The 27,210-nt window shown below is 33.2% G+C and overlaps 1 protein-coding gene across 14 annotated transcripts in view; it reads left to right on the top strand.

Moving 5' to 3' along the window:
* Positions 1–27,210, top strand: part of LOC145329995 (uncharacterized) — a 334,647-nt gene that overhangs the window by 241,338 nt on the left and 66,099 nt on the right. The window lies entirely within an intron of this gene.

The following is a 27,210-nucleotide window of genomic DNA, read 5'->3' on the forward strand; positions in this document are numbered from 1 at the left end:
ATTTTTATGCTTATCTATTAGCATCAATTTTAGTACATTTTTCTCAAATTTTCTTTTTCTTATTATTCTCCAGTTATAGATGTCATGTTGCTTATTTCTGAACCTAACCGAATTTTGTTTAAATACTTGAGTATCTTTTTTGGCTGAATTTTGGAAACATTTCTGACGCAAGTATAAATAACCCTCCCCTTTTATCTGCCTTTTACGCTTTCATTTCGCACCTTCCCCTCCAAAACTGACGCACTTGATTCTTACAAAAAGGTATATAATATATTTTAGCTAAATATCATCCTGTTACTTTATTTTGAAGACCAGCGGCTACGCACCTAGAAGTCTCTAGTGGCACTTTAATTTTTTTTTAAATAATACGATATCTAGCTATGTTGCGTAGGAAACTCTAGACGTAAATTTTTTTTGATTTGTTGTGATTTCTCTTGGGAGGGTGGTGGTATCCTCACCCAAAATAGTTATAAACCTTCCCGGGACCTATGAGAAGCTACCCTGTTAAGGAGAACCCGATCGGTGTTCAGCGGTTAGCGGGATCCTTCGGTACAAACATACAAACACACAGACAGGCAAATATCCTGTTACTTTAGTATAAGGATATCTGTTGTAGAGCATGCTTTTGCTTTGCTACTTATGGACCACAAGCAAACGATCTTATTTCATGTTAAATTAAATGTTAGAGAAGTCTAGAAGGGATAGGGCATTTTAGAATAAGGCCTCCTTCCAGGGTCTAGACGTGTGTTGTTACAAAATCATGAATAAGAGAGGGGAGATTATTTGGTCCACTTAGGTTTAAGTGAAAGCACAAAAACATTTCCTATTTTGATAACTTGGTGGTTTTTTAAAAAGGCACATACGTCCCTCCCCCCCCCCTTTTCTCTCTCGTCGTAACTTTAATGTCTTGTTAATCAGAAATAAAGGTATTTGAAAATAAAAAGTATTTCGTTGCATCAAGTAATATCAAAGACACTAAAAATTACATTATCTGTTTCCATGAAAGGCATGTGAGATGATGTAATATGAGCAAGACATATATACAGACAAAAAAGGCTATAGAGAAAATGCTCATAGGCCAGGAGTATCTTCATAATTATTTGTACAATAAAGTAATTGGATGTATATCTGTCCGTATTTCCACTAAGATCTTGTAAACGACTGGACCAGCAATCGTTGCACAATTTTCAGGGAATTTAAATATTATACTAGAAAAAGCTGTATGCTATCTAAAGAGGGGTATGACAACTCCCCCCTCCCCCCAACCCCAAATCTTTTGGAGATATGGACAACCGAAGAAAAAATACCCTCTCCCCATAAAAAAAGGATTTCTTTTATTGATGTAGAATCATTAGAAATAAAGTTCATTATTGCATCTCAAATCCGTGTTACTTGAATGACAGACGGACAATCATTCTTAGTAAGAGAGAAGCTTCGCTTTGTACTGATCTTATTTTGTTGGCACGCTAGTCTCTGCAATGCCTGAACGTACATCTCGCCATTTAACTAGAACAACAGTGCACGAACATAAGTACTAGGGGAAAAATTTTTCAAAATCAGAAAATTAAAACAAATAATCAAGATAGATTGGCCCGGTAACCAATAAATTCTAACTTTGAACGATATTAAAGCTAACCTTTTATGAGAACAATAGGCCAAAGCCTATAAAATTTCCTAAACTAGCCAAGGGTTTCTTAACTTCTATGCCTTACATATATCACGAAGATGGACTATGAAAGGCATAGGGAACCCTAACTTGTAGGTTAGTTTAAGATATTATAGAGGATAGGGCCTAAGCCTATATCATTATATCAAAGTAGCAGGATCTCTTTCTGAGTGAACCGAAGTATCTCGATAACCGCTAAACCGATATGGTATTACTTTACAATGTAGCTTCTCATAGGTCCTGGTAAGGTTTATAATAATAAAAAGGGGGAGATAGTCGAAATTAACAACCGACCAACTCAATCGATTATCAATATAGTCAATCGACAAACAATATCAGTAAGTACCATTTTAACATCTCTAGTATGATGTGTTGTGGTCAATAATTTAAGTTTAATAATTTCATGTCTTTTTAGTATAAAGATTTTATTTTCTTAATTCAACTTTTTTATCCTTGGTAATTTTTCCACTGTGGAAGGGGGGGTGGAGCAAACAATGGACCAAGCGTACTGCACTTCATCTTTGCTTGGGCGGGGCCGAACACTCCACCCCTCAACCCTATGACCCCTCCTTCGTAGATTTTATTTATAAATATCACCACCTACCCCCTCATGTGCCCCAAACATCTTTATTGTTAGCACAGCTACTCTATAAATAGGGAATGGCTGTACGCTCGAATGTCACTATGTATGTATGTATGTATGTATTTCAAAATTTTTACTATCGTTAATACAGTTATTATAAAATAATTTAAAAATAAGTTACGAAATAGGTTAATGTACAAAGATAGTAGAGATTAGTACACCTCTTTTAGTACAGTCAGTACTGGTAGAGGTTTTACAACTAAACTCAGTTATGATAATAAGTTTAAGGGTGTAGCGAACAAGTGAGCACAGGGGAGCAAGGTGTAGAGCAGGGTAATGGACCAGAGTTGACCGGATTTTTTTATTTTGGTGAGCTTTTGATTGGATATTAGTCAATTTGGATTTAGATAGTGGAGTCTGTATGCATCTTAATTATTTACAGATGTTGCAAGTGTTGAGACTACATATTTCAATATTGGAGTAATTTTGTAGCATATTTGTTTTTATTACTTTTTTGAATTTAGAGATTGATGGAATTTCTTTTATTTCACTGTTGAGATTATTCCAGGACTGGGGAATGGTGTATATGGTTGTGGATTTTGTATTTGAGCCATCAATTTTGATGTTGAGTAGGTTTCGTCTTAATCTTTCATGAGGCATTTCCTTTTGGATGTGTTCCTGAAGTGCAGCTGGAGCGTAGTTATGAACAATTGAATGTGCTATAGATAATTTGTTAATTTTAATTATGTCTTTAAATTTGAGAAGATTGTGTTTTTTTAGTAAAGGTTCACTATGTCTCTTAGATGTTGAACCGTTTATAGATCTGATGGCCTTTTTTTGCAGTTTGCTGATGGTCTCTACAATATCTTTGTTGTTAGCCCAGATAGCGCATCCGTATGTTAAATTGGGAATGAAGAAGGCGTTATATATTAAGATTTTTTGCCTTAAAGGCAATATTCTTTTAAGTTTCCAGAGAATGTGGTTGGCTGAGTTAAGTTTGTTAATTACAGTTTTTGAATGCGATTTGAAGTCTAGCTTTTCATCAATGGTGAAACCGAGGAAGTTGAATGATTTTACCTCATTTGTCGGGTTGTTGCTGTGAACTTTTTTAATGATTATGTTATCTATTTTAAGGTCTATGTTTTTGTTAGTGTTGAAGGTGATCATTCTTGTTTTGAAGGCATTTAGGGTTAGTTTATTAACCCATTAGTGCCGAACCGGGTTTTAAAACCCGGTGCCAGAAAATGGAAAAAAAACCGGTTTCCGGCTTCATAATTGCATCATTCTCAGTATGAATCCCCCCTCTACTACCCTGGCTTTCATTTCCCCCTGGAGCTGGCAGTTTAGCTTACTTCCGTTTGCTGGTATAGATCAACAAAGTTTGAAAATCATGACAATTCAAAATACCCCATCTAACTTTTTTGTTTTAATAGTAAAGTCGCTGATTTTTTTCGTGAAATCTAATGTTTATTGACAAGTACATCTATTTGTGAATTCGTTTTATTTAAATTATTATTTTTTATATGATTTTTTTATCGTTTTTTTACGCCCTATATAGGCCCGGTTCGGCATTTCCATTTTGAGTCTGAAATTTTTATTACCCGGTTTCACTAATAGATCTTTTTTGACAACAACAACAAAACAGGGTTTTTTTACCCGAAATCGCCGGCTAAACACGAAATTTGAAATAAATCGCTTCGTATTATACTTGTAGCTCTTTAGATTACATGAGGTTGTGTAGTTTTCAATTACGGATCGTATCAAAGTTCTAAAAAGTGTTCATCTCACTTTTGGCGTTCAAAAATTACATTTTTCGATTTTTGGTCAAAATAACCGGGTTTATACAGGTCAACCGGGTTTTAAAACTGGGGGAAAGCACCAAAAACGGGTGTTAATGCCTGGTTGGTATTTATGGCCAAGCCGAACCGGGTTTTTTTGCAACTTTCCTGTGCACGCCACTAGAGCAAAACAAAAAAATACGAATTCCGTTTTGACCATTATAAAGCTTCCCTGAAACTTACAGCTCGATCGGCCCATAAAAGTGGCGCTCGGCACTAATGGGTTAAGACTGAACCAATTTTTTAGATCTTTAAGGGTTAAGTTTGCTTTAGATTTAAGTTCCTCTTCAGTGTTGTAGGAAGGGGCAACTAGTGTGTCATCTGCAAAAAGGCTGATAAATTCTTTTAAATGGTTAGGCAAGTCATTAATGTAGATTATGAATAGGATGGGGCCAAGAATTGAACCTTGTGGCACTCCTATTGTTGTACGAGAGTATTCAGAGTAACAGTTTCCCACTTTACATTTAATTTTGCGGTTTTTGAGATAGTTTGTGAACCAGACTAACTCCTTCCCTTTGATGCCAATGCTTTCAAGTTTCTTTAGTAAGATGGGTATTTGTACTGTGTCGAAGGCCTTGGAGAGATCAATGAAGATTGCTGATGTTTTCTTGTTATTCTTTTTGAAGTATTCCAGGGTGCTAATCATGCTTAACATTGCATGTGTTGTGTTATGTTTGGCTCTGAAGCCAAATTGATTTTTGTTTAGTATGTTGTTTGATTCAAGATAATGTCTTAGTTGGTATGCAACTACTTTCTCAACAACTTTAGAGAGTGAGTTAATGAGATGTATTGGTCTGTAGTTGTCTGGTGAAGTTTTGTCACCTTTTTTTGAGATCAGAATGACAGTTGCTTCTTTGAATTTGTCATGAAAGTTACCTTCTTGAAGAGAATTATTGATTATGTATGCAATTTGTTCAGGTATCGTTGTTAAAATAATTTTTGTGATTTTGGTGGGGATACCATCAGGTCCGCTGGACATTTTTGGTTTGAGCGAAATAGCTATTTTTTTAATTGTGTTAGAGTTTATTCTGCTGAATAAAAAAGATGAGTTTTTGGTAGGTAAATCATTTAAGTATTTCTCTTGCTCTTCATGAGTGGTTTTGATGTTGTCTGCTAGTTCCCTTCCTATGTTTATGTAGAACTTGTTCATTGCTTCTGCAATATTTTGTTTATCTGTTAAAGTGTTGTTGTTTATTTTGATGCAATTGATGTCATTATTTGTAGCTGGTTTATTGTTAGTTATTTTGTTAATTTTTTCCCACATTTGCTTGGGTTTGTCTTTGAGGTTTTTAAATTCTTGGTTATAGTATGCAATTTTAGATAGCTGTTGAGAACTCTCTTTTTACAGTTTTGTGTTTTTCAGCGATGTTAAGGTTATTTGATCTTGATTTCTTTTGGTATAAGGCTCATTCCTTTTTTGAAAGAGTTTTGATTTCATTGTTTATCCATGGACAAAGGATATTTTTGGTTTTATTTGAAGATTTTTTTAGTGGAAAGCTTTCATTAAATTTTTTATCAATGATTTTGAAGAGGAAATTCCATTGGTCCGTAGAGTTATTTGCGTTTGTTAGATCTGACCAGTCAGTCTGTAGAATATTGTTTTTGAAGTTCAATGTGCTTTCGTGGTCGAAAACTCTTTTGTAGTAGGTATTTGGTTTAGACATGTTGACATGACGAGCTGAGGCTTTTATGATTAGAAAGTGGTCAGAGATTGAAGAAGGGAGAACATGACTGGTGAAGTTGTTTGGGTCATCTGTGAGAATATTGTCAATGCATGTTTTTGAAAGATGTGTTAATCTGGTTGGGATGTTTATGCATGATTTCAGGTTAAGATCAGCAATACCTGTAAGGAAGTGATTAGTCAGGTTATTGTTGAGATAGTTTAAGATGTTTATGTTGAAGTCACCAAGTATATCTACTGTTGCGTTCGGGATTGATTTATTTTTGTAATCAATAATTTTTTTAATGTCTGATAGGAAGTTATTTACGTTAGTAAATGTGTTGGATGGAGGTCTGTAAATGGAGGATATTAGTCTGTTTGCATTTTTGAGTTTAAGGTGAATAGTTATTATTTCCATGTCATTGTTAATGAAAGTGCACTCTTTTATTATGATAACATTTAGTTTTTTTTTGGACAATATAACAGTCCCGCCACCTCTTTTATTATTCCTGAGGATGCTGGCAAAGTTGTAGCCTGGTATGCTGAAATTTGTGTGATTACTCCAGACTTCAGTGAGACAGAGTATGTCAATTTTGTGGTTGATTTCTTCTAGAAGAACAGTGAGCATATCACTGTTCTTGTCTAGTGAGCGAATGTTTAAGTGACCTATTATAGAATTATTTGTGTAGTCTGAGTTAAATGAGTTAAAATTTATATAGTTTGCTTTGTAGTCATTAATGTTGATGCTATATACATTCTCCACTATTTTAAGGTCATCTATATTGAATTGTGATTGTAGGTAACCCTGTCATACCTGCATCCCTGTGTCTCAAGTTAGCTACCCCCTGTTCGCTAAGGAGGCGTATGTATAACGAAGACATTCGCAGAGTGTGAGACACTGAAATGTGAAATATTAGGTAATAATACTTAAAATCATATTATTATGTAGAAAAACTTCCACTTATTCTTTTTAAAAAAAAAAGATTTAGGGTCTGGGTACCTGGGCCAGTAAGAGTTATTTAATGTTGAATTTATTTCTAACTTTTTTGGTTTTTAGTTTGTACACTATGTTTAAATATTTGAGCTCACTTATAGACAATTATTGTCTGGATTTTACTAGCATCAAGTTCATTGAAATTGGTAGTTTTGTAAAGTTGAAAGATAATTTGAGGAGTTTTATGACATGGGTTGTCGCAGTTATAGGTATTAAAAAGAAGTATAGCTGACATTGAGATTAAATATTTATTAGTATGTAGCAATCACAATACAATTTTAACAATTATAGAAAAAAAATAAAAAAAATTATTTATTTATGTAGCAATACGGTGGTTAATAATATACCGTTACAAAGGTCCGAGATGGGTTTTTGAGAAAGAATGCCGCGTTTTTTCGGCATTTTTTAAGACATTGATTGATTGAACGAAGACGATATTTTTTTCGTTCAATCGTCTTCGTTCAACAGAGTATACAACAAAAGAATTAAAAATTTTAAAATTAGTATTTTAGCCATTTGTATAATATCTAATACAGCTCTAAAACGTGCATTAAATAGATTTAAGATAATTTGTTTTTCTTCTATGAAGGCTGTTCCAACAAAAGCGAAATAATTAAATAAATAGTTGTATACTCTGTTTTTTCGACATGTCTAAAAAATGTCAAAAAAAAACGCGGCATTCTTTTCTCAAAAACCCATCTCTGCACCAAAAATTTTAGTTATTATGTATGATAGTTTGTTTATGTTGATATTAATATTTGTTGGTATGTAGCAAATTCATAATACAAGTAACAAAATATAGAGAGAAGAGAAGACGACTTTTATTTATGTAGCAATAGTGGTCAAGATAAGATTGTAGCTAATTAAACATTTGTAGGTTTGTAGCAAATTCATAATACAAGTAACATAATATAAGAAATGAAAAACTACTTTTTATATGTGGCAAAAATATTTGTTGGTATGTAGCATATTCATATTACAATTAACATAATATAAGGAAAAGAAAAAACGACTTTTTTATGTGGCAATAGTGGTTAAGAGAAGATAGTAGCTAATTAAATATTTGTTGGTATGTAGCAAATTCATAATACAATTAACATAATATAAAGAAAGAAAAAACGACTTTTTTTATGTGGCAATAGAAGTTAAGAGAAGATTGTAGTTAATTAGAAGATCTATATGCTTAAATAATAGTTGAGAGCAGAATTTTATGTTTGTAGAAGGAAGTAAGAAATTTGTAGTCTGGAGATTTTTGGGTTATTTATCTTCGGGGTTTGGTGATTTTTCTGAGTTTAGTAGAACATCTAATTGTTGGGTGGCATCGTTTGTTGCACAGAATCTTGTTATTAGGCAGCGGGATTTTGAGTGGTGGTTCCATTGTCCAAGGGCGAAATAACATGTGGAACAAGAGTGACGGCGACGTACACCCCCAGAGTTGCATTTATAAATATTGGTGGAACCAGTAGCGTCTTTATTGAATTTGCAGCCATTTAGGCTATTGTAATGCGAGCATATGCTCTGACGCTTCCCTGCTTTTTTGGATGTTATATGGTGTGTTATGCCAATTAGGTCCCGGATAATGTCTGCTGTTTTGTTTGGTTGGGGAGAGGCTTGGGGTGAAGTTTGGGGTATAGGGGGTGAGTCCTGTACTGAACTGGTGTGGGGGGAGGCAGATTGGGTAGTGCACCTTTCTAATGGTTCAAAATTCAATTTCTCTTCAAAATTGAAGTTATTTGAATCGATTTTGGGGTTGGGAGAATTATTTTCTATAGTAACAGTTATATTGGGTGGGGGGCTACTGGGCTGCTGAACTGTTGTGTTGTGGATTGTGTTTTTTTGGTTTTACCCTTCCTTGTCTTGTATTGGCTGGATGAGGATGAATCTGTGGACGAGTCAGAATCAGAACTGGATGAGGATGAATCTGTGGACGAATCAGAATCAGAACTGGAGTTCGCAGCTATGAGTTTTAATAATTTTAGGGCTTTCCTCTTTGATTTCTTGATTTTGGTATTTTTAGCTTTTGTTGGTTCTTGTTTTTTGTTGGATGAATGCTTCCTCTTCATTCTGAAAAATGAATAGAAGGATATAAAAAGAGAAAAAAAATAGAAGGAATATATTTTTTTTGGAAGGCTTATGGATGTAGGTTTAAAACCGGAGGGATTCCTGGTTCTTGCTGTTATTGCTATCAACAGCCCCCCCCCCCTTTTTTTTCCTCCAAATTTTTATAAATAGAATAGAGAGGGCATTGCCAAAGATCAGTGTTAGAGATACATTAGACAGCAGGATTTTTTCATGATGTGTTGAGAATGATGGATAAACGATAGAGTTTTGTAGAGTTAGGGAGGAGCTATTGTTTGATTTTTTGATAATGTTGTCGATTTTGTTAAGAAGGATTGGAGTATAGTGTGAATTTTCATCAATCTATATCATAGAGTAGCTCCGCTTTAGAATTATCCACGTAGTTTTTAAGGGCATTAATCTTGAAGTTATTACAATGAAGTGACCTGCCTAATGATAATAAAAGTACCTGCTTTGTATTCTCTTCTATGATTATATGTTTGTCCATTCTATGATATTTTTTTGTGCTACTTATAGATATTGTCGCACTTGTTTTTATGTCTTCTTGTTCTCTATTACAGGGCATCTTCACAAAGGTCCAAAGATTATATAGGCTTTTTAAATTTATAAATTTAGTTTAAAGTCATTTTTAGCCCTATTCCTCAACAAACGAATACAGGGTCCTTAAATGCTGGGACTCAGCCAGAATAGTAAATGATAATTATTAAAAATATACATGATAGAGTTAAGACCGTTGCCTGGATAGATGTATTTAAGGGTGATTACTGCGCTGATTGAACCAATACCAACATGTATCTAAAATAAACCTAAATATAAGATTCTTTCTAGTTGTAGTAGCGAAACTACTCTTAATTCCAAATATCCGTCTGTTCGTAAAACTCAAAGTGGAGGAAATGTGATTTTAACTGCTCCTATTTAATATACACTGCTAAAACTTCTTATCAGCATTCCCATCATTATGAAGCATATACTATCCTCTTCTATCTAATAAATTTTTACCGCTTTTACAACTCAAAATTAGAATAATCAACCCCACCCCTCTTTATTTGTTGTAGTATACCTGGATATAGATTTGACACAGGATGATAACTATGCTAGACATTACCAAGCAGCTGATAACACAGATAACAATTTTATAATAATAATAATGTAATGCTCTTTCAAAATAATCAATGTTTTTCATGGTAGAAAAAAAACAGATCTATAGTATAGATGTATATACAAATTACTACCTCTCTCCCTTTTTCAATGACCTTTTTTGTCTGCTACCAAATTGTTTTCTTAGCTGTGTTAATATAACCGACACCATTGGTTGATTTTTAATGACCCAATTGAGAGTCCACACAAGGGCACCTCGATGGGGAGATACAGTTATTTAACCCCTTCCCACTCTAATGTTTTACTCTAATGTAGAAAAGACATAGGAAAACATATTTTATGTAATATATATTATTTCTTCACAGTTTATGTAGGTAAACTTTTTTTTAAATTTAAAATAAATGACTTTTTGTTATTAGTATTACTTGAGCTTTTTTTCTTTAAATCATATATTTAAGGAATCTTTGATCCCATTGAACTTAATTCTGTATTTAAATTTCAAGAATCTCAATTGAATTCTAAAGAAGTTGTATCAACTTTTTTGCTTTTTATTTAAGATAGCTAGCCGGTCCTTTCAGTAAGTAGTAGATGTAAAATTTTTCATAGAATTCAGATATGCAATCGGTTTTTTTGTAGACCTCTTATTTTTTAAGTAATTTAAGTTTTTTAAAAAAATAATTAAGTCGGTTTTAAGGTACTAAAACGCAACAAAATAAAAGAAGAAAATGGCCAGTATGAACAAAAATAGTAAGATCTTTAATTTGACACCTTACTTTTAAAATTCTGTTGAGTAATTATTGAAAAAATCTATTTTTTTAACCTCGCTTTAATAATAACTTTAGACCTAAATATTTTCTCAAACAGACATAAAAAACATGAGTTCATATATACCTTTAGAATCAGAAAAATATTACGAATCTATTCTAAGCAAAATTGAAAAAGTTTTATGAAACTATAATAAAAAAAATAAGTTTATTTTAAGAATCATAATTTTCGGCTTTAAAGGGTTAGCTTAAACCAAACCTGAAAAAAACCTAAACAAAAGACAATGCAATGTAGCAGATATTTTTTAAACACAAGAAACAATAATGTATTTTTAACTGCATTGTTTTGAAGTTTATAAACAGACTGATGCATATTTGTTCATAATTTTTCATTCTTTACATGTTCTTTAATATCACTATATTTATTGTAGTATCTATTGTATATATTGTATGAACGTTCTCCTTTTTTTCTGGCAATTCTATAGGTTAATTTTATAGATTAAGCTTCCCGATTCGTCAATTTTTGCGATTTGTGATTGGCTTGTTTAGTAGTTACAATTCTTAAAATAACTTTTTTATTTTTTCTATTTTTTATTACAATTTTTTTAAACTTTTTCAATTTTGCTTACAATGGATTCATATTATTTTTCTCATTCTAATGGTATATATGAACCCATATTTTTTATGTCTGTATGAGAAAATATTTAGGTTTAATGTTTTGATTAAACCGAGGTTAAAAAAATAGATTTTTTCAACAATTACTCAACAGAATTTTAAAAGTAAGGTGTCAAATTAAAGATCTTACTATTTTTGTTTATACTGGCTATTTTCTTCTTTTATTTTGTTGCGTTTTAGTACCTTAAAACCGACTTAATTATTTTTTTTAAAAACTTAAATTACTTAAAAAATAAGAGGTCTACAAAAAAACCGATTGCATTTCTGAATTCTATGAAAAATTTTACATCTACTACTTACTGAAAGGACCGGCTAGCTATCTTAAATAAAAAGCAAAAAAGTTGATACAACTTCTTTAAGTATATTGACAGTTTCCCTCATATTGCATCTGGCCCAAAAAACGAACTTTTTGAAAGAAAAAAAACATATTTGTGATGTTTACGTTATAAGATACAAGAAACTATACGACCTAAATGACATGGCCCTGTCGGTTAGGTTAGAGCTCAGCCCACAGGAATTAGAATTTATTTTTTATGTTAATTGAAAAAAAGGGGAAAAGGAGGCGTTCAAGAAAATTAATGTAAAAAGGTCAAATTATTTTGTCAAATATAAATCTTTTTTTACTTAAAATTGTTAATCAAAAGTTCCTGAATGAGAAAATATTATGAAAAGTGTTGTTATTGGAAGGTATCCCAGTCAGAAAGTTCTCAGCCCAATGGATATTTCCTGAATTCAGAAATAAAATAATTTGGGATAATCCTAGTTTAGGAGTGGACATACCCGGTATCATGAAAATTAAACCCCCCCCGGGGGTATGCATCTATTTTGACACCCAGTGTGTATAAAAATGGATACCCCCCATATGCGTCATTTTTGACCCCTGGTAAATGTCAAAAAGGACACCCCCCTATATATCAATATGTAGGGGGGTGTCCGTTTAGACATATACCGGGTGTCAAAACTGACACGTTTGGGGGGGAAGGGGGGTCAAGTCTATTGAGGTCATTCCTTGCGCGAATTTCCTCAAGACTAATAATCATCTTTGACCCCAATTCTATATCAAAGAGGGGAAAGGGTTGGTTAAGAGTGGTTAATACCTTATTGAGGACTAGATAGAAGTAGCAGGAGGCTCTGATCACATATAAAAGATGATTAAAATGATAAAAGTATAGGATAAAATAGTTTGGCCTTTGTTTATAAGTGTTTGTTATGTGTTTTTAATGCCTGTATGGTCATATTGTAATTTGGCAAGTCTAAGTTTCCTTAAAACTTGGAGACATCTATGTGTAAATTTTTAAACTAAACAAATATTTTAACTTTTTCTTGATTTTACTCCCAATAGATGTAAGTCCCTAGATAGAGAATTAATACAGACCAATAGGTGAATAAAAAAACGTGATTTTTAACATTTTTTTGACTATACTTTTAAAGTAATGTAATGGCTATAGAATAACGGCCTTTTTTGCTGTTTTCAACGTTGTTTTAACGTTAAAATCGTCAAATTTAATGCTATTTTTAAGCTAATTCAATAGGTACAGATAAAAACCAGTTTTGAGAGAGTTTATAATGCTGTTTTCTTATCGTTTTTAGTGCCTTTTTTACGAAAGCGATATCTTTTTTCGTATTGCTTCGATATTAATAAAAAATTTTGTGTGTACTAGAAACTACTTAAACTAACTATGTTTAAAATTTATTGATTTACGATGAAAAACTACCGAGTTAGGGCCATTCAAAGGGGGATCGTGATTTGAGGAGATATTTTTAGTGTCATTTAGTACCTACGGACAAACATCGCATAATTAAAGGATTTTAAAGTTAAAAATCGAGCACAAAGCATAACATAGCGGCGATTTTCATTTGTTTGAGGAATCTACACAAAAATTTTCAGACTCCTATCTTTATTTTAATTGTTTTTTTTTGCAAAAAAAGTTAACGTTAATTTTGTTGAAATTTAATTGATACGAAATTTAAACGTAAATAACCTACGGACAAACATCGCATAATTAAAGGGTTTTAAAGTTAAAAATCGAGCACAAAGCATAAAAGAGCGGCGATTCTAATTTGTTTAAGGAATCTACACAACAATTTTCAGACTCCTATCTTTATTTTAAGTGTTTTTTTTTGCAAGAAAAGTTAACGTTAAAAATGGCTTCGCAACCGATAAATATCCGCTAGATTAGAATCGGTTATCAGCCATACTGAAATGCATCATATTACAGACAATTTTCTCTCAATTAATAAACCTGTAATGAATAAGGCTAATTATATTAACAGGACTAATTGGTACCCAAACTTTTATAACCATTAGTAACCATTGGACTGTAAGTTATATTTGGTACCCAAAGTTTTATAACCATTAGTATAAACATTGAACTTTGAATTACATTGGGTACCCAAAGTATTATAACAATTTGTAAACATTGGACTGTATATTACACTTGGTACCCAAAGTTTTATAACCATTAGTAAACATTTCACTGTAAACTACACCTGGTACCCAAAGTTTTATAGCTGATATCTTTACACCTAGTCTCATACAGGACTTACTCTAAATACTGGATTTTAAAGAAATATATAAAAATTTCCTATGAAAAAGTTAAAAGAATTGTATTTAAACTTGTAAAAAAAAGAAAGGGATAATCCTAGTTTAGGAGTAGACATATCCGGTATCCCCCCCTCCCTATCCTGATTTTTTACATCACCACCCGTCAAAAAAAAGATTTTTGTGCTTCGCTACTTATGGATGTTGTCATCCTTGTTTTTAATTTTGTTTATCCAATAAAGATATTTGATAAAGATTGTTTGTGTGTGTGTGTGTTTGTGTGTGTGTGTGTGAGTGTGCGTGTGTGTGTGTGTCTATGTATGTGTGTATATGATAAAGATTTACTGATGGATCTAAAGGGATAAGACAATGGCCGTTAAATTGATGTTCGTACCCATTGATGAAAGACAAAATTACCCCTTGTGTAGATGAAAATTATTGGGTGAAAAATTTGGATAACCATTAATAATTTAAGAGTACTCAAAGTTTTTTGTTGTTATATAATTTTGGGTACCAGTATAATTTAGAGTCCAAAGTCCGGGATTTAAAACTTTGGACAGTAAATTGATGTACGTACCCATTGATGATAGACAAAAATAATATCTTCTGTAGATGTAAATTATTGGTTGGTTAGTTTAGACACTAATATCAGATACTTAAAAGAATCAACCAATGAAAATTTAACAAGAGTACCCAAAGTTTTTTACTAACCTTGTTATATAATTTTGGGTACCAAAGTCCCGATATTTGATGATTGAATAGTCCTATTGAAATAAAATTATTTTACTTTTATTTAAAGGGATTAGATAAACCTTATCATAAAGAGGATGTCTGTTTGTTTGTTTGTCTGTCTGTACCAAAGGATCTTGCTGAACCGATCGGGTTCTCCTTAACAGGGCCGCTACTCATAGGTCCCCGGAAGGTATTTAACTATTTTGGGGGAGAGGCCTCTAGGGGCGTGGCCGCTAGTATAAGAAAAATTGATGTACATCCCTTATAATAATAAACAAAATGATCCCTTTTGGTTGAAATATGTGTTTCATTACTGCTAACCAACCAATTAGAATATAATAAAAAGGACAAAGCCCAATCTGTCCTACTTTTGATTCCTGTGACGTCATAAAAATGAGAGATTATCCACCTCTATTTAAGGGTTTTCTTTCCCACTTCTCCTCTCATCTCCCTCATTTTTATGACGTCATAGGAATCGAAAGTAGGAAAGATTGGGCTTCGTCTAATAAAAGTTTTTTGAGCACATAAATAAAGGAGTATGTATCTAAAACTTTGGGCACCAGTTTAATTTACAGTCCAATGTCCCCTCCCTCCCTGTTTATGATACGGATATACAAAATCATGATAACCGGTGGACCAATTTGTTTTTTTAAATTAAAGAATTTAGATAATCATTTCTTATTTATATAAAAAGTAAGGATTTGGGTGACCCCTAAAATGGTGGGTCCACGTATTACGTGCATGACAAATATCTCGAGTTTTTTCCGTCTTAATTTCTTACGACTTTTTATACAGTTTTGTATTGTGGGAGGCGTAGTTAGACAAATTAGTTGGGGGGAAAGTACAAAGTTTATACTGTGTTAACACTTTAAGGACAATAGGGATGAAAAGTAGAAAATGTTATTTATGAAATAAAAAAAATTATATTTGAATGTTGTATATTAAATAATGTATATCATAAATTGATTTTGAAATGGTATATAGAAAAGTAAAATCTTTAAAGGTTTAATTATAGATGTAACAAACAATATGATTCAAACGGCAGATTTAAAAAACTTTCAAAATTTCAACAATTGGACAAGGGAAGTTAAAGACTTGAAATCTGATTTCTTTTAAAGCTGAGTAATGATTATTTAACGCATCGTATTATAGACAGCTTTCCTCGGATATTAAAAATGAAAAATTATCAGATTAAAGCCCCGGAGGCCCTCCATAGTGGTTAGGTAAAGTTAGAGAAAAATTTAGTAGCCCCGCTGAGTTAGGGCCCCCTGCACGGGTAAGGTTAGGTTAAACCGGGTAAGGGCTCTCCACAGGGATTAGTTTAGGTAAAATTAAGTAGCTCCACAGGGTTAGGGCCTCCTCCAGAGATTGGGTTAGGTTAGTTTAGATGAAATTGAGTAGCCCCATAGGGTCAGGGCCTCCCACAGGGTTTAGATTAGGTTAAACAAGGTTAAATTAAATTAGGTTAGGTTATATTGAGTTGTCCCGCAGAGTTAGGGCCCTCCACATTGGTTGGGTTAGGTTAGGTTAGGCTATGTTAAGTTAGTTTAGGTAACGTTAAGTACCCTTGAAGGGTTAGAGCATCCGTAGGGGTTAGGTTAGGATAGATTAAGTCAGATTAGGTTAGGCTAAGCTAGGCTAGGTTATGTTAGGTAATATTGAGTAGACCCGTTAGGTTAGGGTTAGGTAGGGTAGGTTTAGTAAGATAATCTTGGGTAACCCTGCAGGGTTAGAGCTGCCTCCAGGAGTCAGGCTATTTTAGATTCAATTAGGTAAGGTTAGGGTAGTTTAATTAATATTGAGTATCCCAAAAGGGTAAGGGTCCCCTGCAGTGGTTAGGATAGCTTCGCAGGATTAGGGCTCCCTGCAGGGTTTAGGTAAGGTCAGATAATATTTAGTAGACTAATGGGTTTGAACCCTCCGCAGGGGTTAGATTCAGTTTGGCTCAGTAAAATTAGGTTAGGTTAGGTTTAGTTATGTTAGTTTTAACAGAAACCCTCCAGGGTTTACCCCCCTTCCCAGGGGTTAGGTTAGGTTAGGTTGAGTTAGATTAGTTTAGGAAATATTGAATAAGCCTGGCAGGGTTAAGGTCCCAGAGAGGTTAGGTACGGTTAATATTATTGGATATAAATTTGTGCATATACAATAAATTATAATAACATTATGATTTTATGAAATTATAACAAGATAGACAACATCCATAAATGCAAAGATCTGAAGTGGTAGGTCAAACGCACATCAACATTTGTAGAGTGTAAAACTGCTTAAATACAGGATACTGTTTAAGGACATACTTACATTTTTAGGACTTAATTATAGAGAAGCTTCGGTTATAACACTGTACAATATTGTCTTAGGAATCATTATTCCAATTATCGCCAACTATCGCAAAAAAAACTTTAAAATTAACATGTTTTAAATGGACATACAGAAATTCTAGTAACATTTACTTAACAGATGCTATGCTTCCTAAATCGTACTTGACTTATATAGGAATCAACATACAAAATTCTTAATTGATAAGAAAAAATGTCTAAATTAACAAAATGAGCTAACCGTCATGGCCGGACAGACAGACTGACCGATCGACCATGATTATAGAGAAGCTTCACTTTAAAAATTTCAGGATTCATTTTTTTCAATTTATTTGTGATTTAGACTGTAGGCGGTGTTCTTTGCTCAACTAGTCCCTTTGAGGAAAACCATAATTTTTCCATAAAAATTTAGCCATCTTTATTATAAAGCAGTTAAAATCTTTAGCTTTTTCAAATACCAATTCTTACAGACGAACACATTAAAATTTTGAGTTATAGAGTAGTTCTTCTACTAAAAAATTTATTTGGTACAACTAATTTGTCTTAACTAAAGCATTTGTTTAGAGTCAAAAATGTATAACAACATTCATTTTGTATGTTTACTCACTGAGAACTATCGTCAAAATTTCAAAGAATTTAATTAAATAAAAAAATCTAAAAATTATTATTGATTAATATAATCTCGAAAGGTTGTTATTAAATTATCTTTTAAAAATAAATTTATTTTTTCCTTTAAAAAAATAATACAACAATGTACCTAATAACCTTGTGTACTATTATCATTTGAATGTAGAATAATAGAGGCGTTTCAAGGGGGGCGTACCAAAAAGTGGTTAATTCACCACCAATAATTAAATAGTTTTGAGAATAAAAATATAAAAAAATATTGATTTTTTATATATGTAATCATATTTTATTTCTGATTATCTTTCATTTCAACAGTAACGAGTGACTTTAGCTTAAGCGTCAATTTATTCGCAGAATATAAAATGTGCTCACTTTAAAGTAAAACGAGGATGACAACATCCATAAAAGCAAAGCTCTAAAATCAGAAGGAAGGACAGTCAAACAATAAATCATGAACATTAATTTCTAAGTCTAAACAAAATTGTACATACATTTTTTGTAAAATTGCATAAATATAGGAAACAGTAAAAGGACATACTTTCATATTTAGGATTTGATTATAGAGATGCCTTGCTTATAATACTTTAACTTATTTTTCTAGGAATTATTATTCCAAAACCAGATGAAAAGGATAAACAGCATCTTTTAATGGAGTTACTGACTTTCTGATAGATAATATAGAGTTGCTACGCTTTCTTATTCGTAAAAACTGTTCTAAATTGTGCCTAACTGTCATAGGAATCATCATGCAAAATTCGAAATTGATAGGACAATTCTAAAATGTCGATTTTAATGATTATATCATACAAATATGTTGTCAAAAAGTTACAAATCAGCATGTTTTGAATGAACGTACAGACTTTCTTGGTAGAGTTGCTACACTTCCTAATTCGTATGGACGGACGTACGGGCGGATGGACCGACCAAAATTATAGAAAAGCTTTTTTTTTTAAAATGTATGCAGGAATAAATTAAGCTGAAAAATGAATCTTTTATTTGTTTGCAATTTACTCTATAATTTAAAATTTCTTTTAGTCCGTCTAAAAAAGTGTTTGTTTTATAAAGAATTTCTGTATTTCCTACCCTTTTACTCAACAAACTTTGTTTTTAGTAGCGAAGCTACTCTATAATTCAAAATGTCTGTATGTCAGTTAGAGACAAAGTGGGGGGAACGTGATTTTCTCGGCTCCTATGACAGATAGAAGGCTGAAACTTTTTGTCAACATTTCCATCACTAACGAGCATAATTAACTTTAACACATTCATGGCGGTCGGACTGCTTTTTAGCAGGTTTTAGGCTATATTTGTATTTTTTAAATTTTTCACCATAACTTTGGTGTTTATGGTCCGATTTTCAAATCTTTTTTAGTTATGGATATCTAAATTAAATCCAGCATGTAATTTACTTTGACCGTTGGTATGTCAATCATCATACAAAATAAAATAAGGTTTTGTGTTTATTTTTTCCAGTGAATCTTTTCTTGATTTTAAAGAATACTCTTTCATTCTACTTGTATGTATTCCCATCCACGATTTTTGTGCCACGCCACTTATGGATGTTGTCATCCTCGTTAGGTCCTTTCTAAAGATTTTAAGCTGCTGTAGTTTTCTTTATTTTTGAGGGTGGAAGAGCTATTTTTCCAAAAAAAAAGTTTATTTTGTATTAGAATTCTCAAAATATAAACTTCAGTGGTGTACTTGGAAGCTTTTTGCCACTGCAGTTGGCGGTTGGCGGGAAAATAGCGGCAATTTAATATGTCATGTTAACATGTTAGTTTAAGCTTATAGTTTAAAAATAGAATTATCTTAGTCTAAAATTGCTTTCATAGGAGCCATTTAAAATTTTATGCAGGTCATACCCAAAACCTGAAAATGACTTTAAAACCTATATTTTATAAATTGAGATGGACTACTATAGGATCTTTTAATATATTGGTAATTTAAATTGCTTTGTTTAAGTAAAAACAAATATTTTTGTTCTTCACCTGTATGATCCTGCCTTGTTTGTTTTCATCCTGTAACCCCAAGGATGGAGATGTGGACTCTCAGTTGTTTGTGTGTCATACCTTTTAAAAAATTTTCACACACATAAAATTAGATAGAAAACACCTGAGGAACTCTAAAACAATGGTTTCCTAATAGTTTATTTGTTTGTTTTATCAAGGTAACGACTTACGGTCGGAAATTTTTTAACAACCAGGGAATATGCACACAACCTTCTTGCTGTAATAGGTGATGATATAAAAGGTTAAAGGAAGCGTTCAATGCCCGCCCCCTCCTCCCCATTCAAAAAAGTAAGTGATAAAGCTACCTACAACTGCCATTGTTTTCAAAAATGATTATATGAATGGTGTCAAGAAGTTTCAGGATTCTATCTTGAATAGTAGCTGAGAAAATCACCTTTCCCCTACTCCATTTATGACAAAGTTAAGTATAGATGGACATTTTGGAAATAGAGTAGCTTCACTACTAAAAAAAAGTGTCATGACGTACATCCTAGATGTAACTCGAATTTTTACATTAGTTTCATACGAAGTTGTCTGCGATGTCATCGCTAATCTTTAAAATCAAATTGATATTTTTGTTATACAAAGTTAAATTTCTTGATAATTTTAATTGCATTTTAATACAGAATGTATATATTCTAAATATAAATTAATTTATTTCTTCTAAGGCGTTGCAAAATTTTAAGTTCGCCAAATTTGAGATATGCCAGAGAGCCGGACCCACCATTTTAGGGGTCACCAGGATTTGTGTATGTCTAGGTGTACCGAAGGATCTTGCTAACCACTGAACCGTTATAGTTCTCATTTACAGTGTAGCTTCTCCCCAGCAAGACATTTCTCCGTAGAGTCGCCTTCGAGCTCGTGCAATATATGTACCGAGTCCTATGCTACCTCGAATTCCATTCGCCATGAATTAACACCTAATTTTTTGGCGAACAACGTTGGAAAATCGTCCTTTCAAGCAAAAGGTAGCATGCGAGGTCGCCATCGATATCGTAGCAGAGTATGCAGCGAAGTCACACAATAGTAGCACAAATTAAAAATGCGTCAAAGGAGATCTCGACGGCGACTCGAAACATTTCTTATACCCATATTCAAATACCCATATTAATAACAGGATGCGTGCCTAAATACTGTTGTTATTTTGCAGTACAAATAAATGAGAAAAAGGTTTCGGGAATTAATCAGGGGTAAATATACCCTCCTTCTACCTTCATACAAAATATATAAAGTAAAATATTTAAAAGTTAAAAAAACATCAAATAATGTAAAAAGTAAAATAAAAAATAATCAATAAAATTTTCTTGGAGGAAGAATGATTTCAAATCCCTGTTTTTGTGGTCGTGTGTGTGTGTGTGTTGAAAATGCGTAATCAGGGATGTTTATACCATCATGAATTAATCAAAGATCTCTGTACAGAAAATAAACTTTAAGACGTATTATTTACCCTAGTCAATAGTCCTGACGCCCTTCTACGCAAATTATTTTTATGCTTTTTAAAAATTAAATAAACTAGTATATAATCTAAAATAATAAACATTTAAATTATCTTTTAAGGTGCGTGCCAATGTAATAGTCAATCAAACTTAAGCAAAATAGTAAAAAAAAGTCTTGTAAAGGGCTAAAATAAACGGTTTGTCGTCAATCTGATTTATCATATGTTCAATTGAAACAGAAAATTGCAAAATCTACTTAAGGATTTTTTTGAATTTTTAAATTTGGCATGGATATTCTAAAAGTATGAAATGGCACCTTTCATATAAGCTCATATCATATCGAACCTATATTCGCCCTTTAAGTTGTACCTATACAAATAACATCTAATTTGTTGTAACAGGAAATGTTGAAACGAACAAGCACTATCCAAGATGTTATGTGAATGTCCCATTCTCTAGTGTGGCCAAGGCCAGTTAAACCATGATGGCCCTGAACGGAGTTACCTGGCCTATAGACAATAAAAATCCATTTCACAACCCACGACAACATTGGCGTAGGAGGCTGATGAGTGTATTGTTGTCAGCAACAGCATTATTCCTGTACACGAGTGGGACTTTGACAGACTGCCCGGAGCGGAAGTGGGACGTAGCCGATTATGGCAGCAGGAGCTGTGTTAAAATGTTATCAAACAACCTTATCAAACAACTGGGCATGTTATATTGCACAAGCCTATCCTTACAGTTTCGGTTTGCAGCGCTTGAAAAAAAAATACACGCGACATGAATTTTTTTTGGTATGTCCAGTGATTTTAACTATGTTGCAAACTTTTGATAGAGATTAAACATTATTCATACATATTTCGTGACAAAACAAAATTATCTTTTTTTCGCGCACCTAGAATTAATTCAATTAAAATAGGGTGGGGGGGGATGCAACCTTCTCGTAATCAGTGTCCAAATTTCCCTAAATCGAACAAAAGTTTGAAAAGTAACGGGTAACGGTTTATTATTTCATGTTAAATGTTAGATTTCTGATACCAACCACTTTCCTTGCTTGGAGCAGCCAAGAGTATATTATGTAAATGTGACTTGTGACGAATTGCACTAAAAATAGCACTGTGGTGCCAGCCATTAGCCCTTATTTTTTTAAAAATACTATGCCAAGTTTATAACGAAACACGGATTCTAAGTGCCATTTGCACACTGATTACGAGATGGTTGCTTTTTTTTCAATAGAAATTTATTTCCAGTTTACACTTATAATATTCAAATATTTTAAAGTAAAAATATAAGGAAATTTTTTTCGAAAAAGTTGTGTCAAATAATTTTAAGTTGCTTAATTTGAATAAAAAAAAGACAAAAAGAAATCGGCGAAAAACGGCGATTCCACATTGCACCTCTATAAAGCAACTGCCATGCCAAATTTCAGTGCTGACACTTTTTTATAAGTTGTTTTCCTTAGACTTTTATTTTGGTTTCAAAAAGTGTCACACCCGCCACCCCCTTTTTAATTTAAAATTTCACTACTTCTTTAAATCTCAAACATCTATTTTTTTGTATTTTTGTTAGGGGGCGGGGGAAGGGTGATTTATAGCTTTTCTAGATAATGTAGGAACAAAGCCTAAAATTCTTATTTTCTTTTTGAACGTTTTATTTCTTGCAAGCTTCCGTTAAGCTGATGTTACTTAAATATTCCTCATTATACCCCATTAAAACAACTACAATGCAATTTTTTTGTATTTAATAGTGTTCAAGTATTAGAACACATGACTAACATATGGCAAAACGGCATTAGTGACCACCCCCCCCCCCCCATATGTTTTGTTATCTAGTCCTATCATTGTCATGTATGTTTTTTTTATTGTTAAAAATAAAATCAGTTAGGTAATGTTTTAGTTTTTCATCAAGTGAATAAATTTTGTTTACATTTATTGTATTTAGTTTTTTTATGATTGTTATGTTTTTAGTAGCAAAGCTTCAATATAATTCCAATTGTCCGTCGGTCCGTTAGACATGGATAGGGGAAATGTGATTTTCTTGTCTCCTAAGGCAAAAGGCTGAAAGGGGACTATACATGAACAAGAGCAAGTGATTTAAAGCACCTTTCAGCATTGAACCTTAGTATTTTATTTGAATATTTTAGGTTTATGCTTAATATAGACTATATAAGTTTTACCATGGTTCTATGTGAAAAAAATATGAAATAATGAAATATCATCAAATGTTTTGTTGAGTTCAAACTGTTTTATTAATAATCTTTCACAACTAACAAAATTAGATGATATTGCGCCAAAAAAGCTTAACATTTCAAAGTTTTTCTATACAAAACAACGGCTAAACTTAATTTTTTTAGTAGATATAACTATATTAAACATAAACAGAGAATTTTCATTAAAAATACTCAGGTTCACCAATGAAAAAAACACTTGATTGTAAGTAATGTCCTTTTCTGAAAATAAAACATAATTGACAATAAAACACCCATGACGATATTGGACTGCTCTTTAGAAGTAGGAAATGATTATTTGTGCTTTGAAGCATCATAAATAAACAAGGATGATATCATGCATAATAGCCAGTCTCATGAATAAGAAAAGAGTATCATCAACGGACAGACAAACAAAGTGAGTATTAGGAAGATATCTTAACAATAAAAGGGGGGGGGGGTAAATTGTGGTTACTTGTGACACCCCAATTGGGTAAAATCTTTTTGGTTGTACCACTAATTACCCCAAGTTTTGGTTCGCCACCGCCCAATTTTTTTAATGCGTTTCTCGTCGAATTAGGCAATTTGGAATCATTTGAGACCATGTTATTTTTTTCAAAAATTTTTTCCCTTATAACCAACCCTGCGTTTATCACAAGGTATATCTTAAAACTAGTGCTTCATCTATGCTTTTGAATATATTGTATCCAAATCTTTATAGGGTGTCACTTATTACTCCAAGTTTAGGTATCTTAAAAAAAAAAACGGTGGCGGGACTGCCGTTCGCCACCATTTTCCGCCGCCGAAAATATTTTTATTTCATTTCCTTTATACCAACTTTTGAAGATATTGTATCCAAATCTTCATAGGGTGTCAATAATTACCCCAAGTTTAGGTATCTTTCAAAAAAAACTGCGGTGGGACCGCCACTGCCGCCTTTCGCCGCCATTTTCCGCCGCCCCCTTCAAAAAAATTTCCCGCCGATTTTTTTCATTTATATCCAACCCTGCGGGGGACTTTCAATTTTTTCAAATTCTCGTTTATCACAAGGTATATCTTAAAATCAGTGCTTTTCCTATGCTTTTGAAGATATTGGATCCAAATCTTTATAGGGTGTCAATAATTACCCAAAGTTTAGGTATCTTTAAAAAAACGGTGGCGGAACCGCCGTTCGCTGCCAAAAAAAACAACATTGTCTTTAAAAAATTTTGTTGGCGGGGGCCGGCGGTCCCGCCGCTGTTTTTTTGAAAGATACCAAAATTTGGGGTAATTAGTGACACAACCCAAAAGATTTTACCCAATTATCTCTAAAACTAAGGGAGTAGCGCCCAAAATAAAATTGCTGGTATGGCGTGGCACAAGTCACCATATTTTAACCCCCCCCCCCCCTTTCTTCTTTGCATATACGGATACCCCACAACATTGATTTCCTTCTTTAAAAGTCTTCAATTCTATTTGAAGTTATCTATCATCCCTGCTTTAGCTTAACTTTAGATAAAAGATTAAAACATTATAGTTATATTCTCCCACAAAATCGTTATACAGGGTGCACCACATAAATCCGGACTTTTTCTTATTTTTAAACAAATTAACGTAAAATCGTCAATTTTAAAGATTTTATAGAATTTTAAAAACTGGGAAGCAACCTAGGTATATGACTATTAGATTATTTAATAAAATCGCTGCCAGCCTCAATCACCACCTCTACCCGCCCCCTGAACCGCCCGCCGACCCTGGTCACAATGTCACTGTTCAAGCAGGCGAAGTTCTCCATGATAGGAGCAATGAGAGAGGTCTTTTTGGTATGGGCGCGTCTATTGGTTCATGCTTTAATGGCGCTCCAGGCCCAAAAGTCCATTGGATTAAGATCGGGGCTTCTGGGAGGCCACATCTCCTTAAGGAGTGAGTAACAGCAGGATCCAAATTAACCTATCTTTAAAGCTACCCTTTGACACGGTGGCTCTCATTTGGGCCACAGTTAAGCTAGAACAACGTTTTATACCTTTCAAGGTTCCATATGGGCCCCTGAAGTCAAGAACCGAGAAATTTTTAGGATTTTTGACGTTTTTGACATCTTAAAATCTACCACGGTCCACTTTGGCGGAGTACTACAGCCAAGTCAGCTGGGATAGAGAGCTTTAGTCTTTTCTAGTGTTTTTACTAGGTATCTGATAGTATCTCCAGCAAGTTTCATTAGTCCATCTCACCTACAGATGGGCTTAGGTCAGATTTAGTAGGCCCAAGTCATAGACCCACGGTAATTTATCGACGCAATTCGAATCTGCCTTGTTGAACATATGCGCGGCCAGCTCTGCGTACACGTCCTCCATCGTCCAAAGATTTTCATGGGCTAAAAGGTCATTACCTAAGCTTTTTATAGTGGGGTCAAACGTCCTAATTGGCGCTATGAAAACATTCTTTTCAGCAGTTAGCAAAATCCGATTAGGTACACACAGACAAGACATTGTTTTTCTTTATATAAGGATGACAAAAGAAGAAAAAATATTTAAAATTAAGTTTTTATTTGATTGGTATTTATATTAAAATTAAGTAAAAGTAGATAATATATTTTCATAAGGCAATACATATATCAATACAATTCTAAAAAAACAAAAATTAGGAATCATACAAATCCCCAAAAAACTCGATCTAGGTTTGTTCTTGCATGATATTGAAAAAGTCTAGTTTTCTTCTTAAACAAATAAGAATGACAACATCCATAAAAGCGAAATGGAAGGACAAACTAACTTTAAAACTGAATACTAAGCAAAATATAAATGCATAAGTCTTATCAAAATTGTAAGAATTTTTTTGCAAAGCTTCTAAAATACAGTATACTGTTTAAGAACATACTTGAACAACCGTAAATAAAGAAAAGCTTTGTTTTAAACAAAATCACATAATAATAATAATAGAATTAGGCATTAGACTATAAAAGTTTTAAAGATTTTTAATCAATATAATAGATTTGAAATCTGCATAAAATTTTAAGGATTTTTTATAAAATTCGTTTTTTATATAATTCTTTATTTAAAGGCGCAAATACGATTTAAGTTAATAATTTTTGACCAATAGGATAGCTGGATTGGAAACTACCTACGCTCTAATTGGTTGAATGATGTACGTCACTTAAGCTTCTCCAATCAGAGCGCAGATAGTTTTCAATCCACCAATCATAGATCTCAAAATTATTTAACTTAATTTGTATTTGCGCCTTTAAATAAAGAATTATATAAAAAACTAATTTTATAAAAAATCCTTAAAATTTTATGCAGATTTCAAATCTATTATATTGACGTATGAGGGGATGTACAGACAGACCGGAGTACGAGTATAGAGTAGCTTCGATACAATTAAATATCAATAATATAACAAAGGTATTTCTAAAAAATACAATATTTATTAAGCAATCAAACTGGTTAGAATAGGCAGATTAATGGGATTATTATTATAGGATATATTTAAATATAATATCAACTAGAGGCTTGGACGTCTCGTTTTCTGTACAGGACAGAAAACCACGTGCACAGGAATATGGGACTAAGACTGTCGACAACCTAGCATATAGGTATACAGTCTACCAAGTGTAAGCTGGTGGAGAGATGTTCTCACAAGGCCTACATAAAATCAACTAGTCCCTCAACACAGCAGGATGGAGTATAGTGGCGGTTACAAGTGGAGGTCTGACTCAGCCAGAGAAGTATAGGAATGTGGACAGGGATGGAGATGCACAAACTTGAATGGAGAATACCACACTCGCCTCCTTCTGAGGGAATATGAAATATTCCCTCACAGTTGACCTGCACGCCTGCTTCTGCGGGTTGCTGTTGTACTCAGAGGTTCTTCGATTGCGGCCATAGCCCTCCTTACGATATCAACAGGATTGGGTTCTGAGGGAGTAGGATCTTCTGGAGCTGCTGGAAGCTCTGGAGCAACAGCATTCTGGAGGGCCAACACGCCCCGCAGGGAGCCGTGGCCACTGGGTCTTC

The sequence above is a fragment of the Acartia tonsa genome, chromosome 10, assembly GCF_053477335.1.
Source record: "Acartia tonsa isolate MP-2025a chromosome 10, ASM5347733v1, whole genome shotgun sequence".
In the NCBI taxonomy this organism is placed as follows: Eukaryota; Metazoa; Arthropoda; class Copepoda; order Calanoida; family Acartiidae; genus Acartia; species Acartia tonsa.